This window comes from Vicugna pacos, unplaced genomic scaffold (assembly GCF_048564905.1).
Source record: "Vicugna pacos unplaced genomic scaffold, VicPac4 scaffold_19, whole genome shotgun sequence".
Classification (NCBI taxonomy): Eukaryota; Metazoa; Chordata; class Mammalia; order Artiodactyla; family Camelidae; genus Vicugna; species Vicugna pacos.
Window position 1 is genome coordinate 25,147,446 of NW_027328740.1, and position 2,421 is coordinate 25,149,866.

The following is a 2,421-nucleotide window of genomic DNA, read 5'->3' on the forward strand; positions in this document are numbered from 1 at the left end:
CTTTTCATTTGCTTAGCAGTGTTTAGAAGAGCATTGAAGAGTCTTCATGTTCATAAAGTTCACTCTATCAGTTTCTTTTTAAAATAGATGATACTTTTGGTGTCATAGCAAAGAAAAATTTGCCAAACCCAAGGCCATAAAGCTTAAGCCTATGCTTGTTCTCCTAGCTGTTTTATAGTTTTAGATTTCCTATTAAGATCTATGATCCATTTTGAGGTAAATTTTGTATATTTTGTGAGGTGTGGATCAAAGTTCATTTTTTTTTTTTTTGCGTATCACGATCTAATTGTTCCAGCACTACATGCTGAAAAGATCCTTTCTCCACAGCATCCTTTTTGAGAATCAATTGTCTGTATAAGTCTTGGTTTAGTTCTGAACATTCTATTGTGTTCCATTATTCTATTTTCCTGTTTTACACCAACACCCTAATTTCTGATTACTGTAGCTTTATAAAAAAAGTTTGAAAATCAGATAGTGCAAGTCTTCCAACTTTGTTTTTCTTGTTCAAAGTTGTTTTGGATTTGTGGGATCCTTTGAATTTTTATATGAATTATAGAATAAGTTTTTAAATTCCTTACATCCTGTTCTGCCAAAATTCCACCCATGTCTTTGGCCGTCTCCAAAGCCACATTTTCTGAAGAAGTCTCTCTAGATCCCAGGTGAAAGGAATTTCTCTTTCGTCTGTGCTCAAATCACATTTGATATTATTTGATTACATTTAATCATATTTGCCTGTATGTACTTGTCTGACCTTTCCAGCCATTTAGTAAATCTCAAAAGATTAGGAATCTTGACTTGGTTCCGTCTGTGTGCTGAGAAACTAGTTCTATGCTTTGCAGGAGTGAGCCCTGCAGTAAGAGGTATCTGCAGCACACATCTAGCTCATTGCTTGAATATTGTCAAGGAATTCTGCAGATTTAGAATTGTTTATTGATTGTTGTCTCCAAGACGGCTCAGTCTTTTTTATTTCTATTGCTACTGCTGCAGTTTCAAAGAACAATGGGCTAGTTATTTTGCAAATATCAAATCATACTCTAATTGTGTTGTCACGCAAATTATGTGCTGCTGTGTCTTAACAACCTGCTTAGTGTTCACAGGCTCCTTCACTCATGGAAAATTTGGGAGAATGTCATATCCTTAGAGATAGCAATGCTGTCTTTGGCGACCTGAGCAGCAGTATCTGAATTCACTCCTGCTGTTTTTCCAGTGTCCCCTCTAGACCTCCTCCAGCCCTCCATGGGGGGCCCTGCAGTTCTGCCCTAGAAAAGCCTGTTGCTTCTCAGGAAGACTACCCTATGAAACATAACCATGTCCTTCTTGTGGGGACATTCAGTCCAGAGACCTGAAAGCAGGGGAAAATATTTAGCCTGCTTTTGGTAGAACCTAAATTCTTCCATACTTGTTAGAAGCAATTTCAATGAGGAAACTGTTTTGGCATCTAACAAATCAGCATAAATGACTGATGAGGAAGATCAGCTTCCCCATCCCACTCAGTCGTCATGTTGATGTGACACACACATTGGCAAACATTTTCTCCTGTGAGCAACATAAAGTTCAAGACGTTATGAATGGCTTTTTGTTTTTATTTCTTAGTCTTTCCACATTCACTGTGTCTCGTGAGATTATATGAATCCTGCTTATTTTCAGCCCAGCACTAAACTTTTTAAAAGGATCACGTGTTTAAAAGGCTAGTGGACAATTTTTTAGAAGACAGAAATCCTTAGATTTTGGTCCCAGAGTTGAATCTTGGTTAGTGGTGAATGAAAATTCCCGTTAAAATTTTAAATTCAGTGATATAAAGTCTTAAAAATAGTTAAATATTAGTCAATTTCATTAAACACTATAAGAGTTATTTACCTTTAAGCCTGTTTCTGGGGCAATTTTGCAATGATTCCCTCCCTTTATCGATTCCCTCTTTATCAGAATCCTTGAGAGGCCCCTGTCATCATTGTCAGTATCATCATTATCATCATGGAACTGATTCTTCTGGAAGATTCTAGGAAAATAAAGAGATGGACGGGATTATGTGTAGGTCAGTGTGTGCATATACAATAAGAACAGCTGTCAGACATTAGATGCAAGATACCCATTTCATTTAGGGGAGAATGTGGTCATGAAATCCTGATGTGGTGAATGAAGGAAGCGGTGGGAACAGGATAGTCAATGGAAAGGAGGAGGAAGTGAGTGAATTGGAGAGCATAGATCCTTGGTTAGTTGATCAGCACATTGGTGAGAATGAGGGGAGTGTGATGGCAGAATCATGTCCCTCCCCGGCCACAGGGTAGCCACCTGTGACATGTTACTGTACATGGCAAAAGGGATGACAGATATTTTAGGATTAAAAATCTTAGAGGATTTCTGTCTCCTAAATTGTCTATTAGTTAGCCTTTAAACCCATGATACATTATTATAGATTAGTGC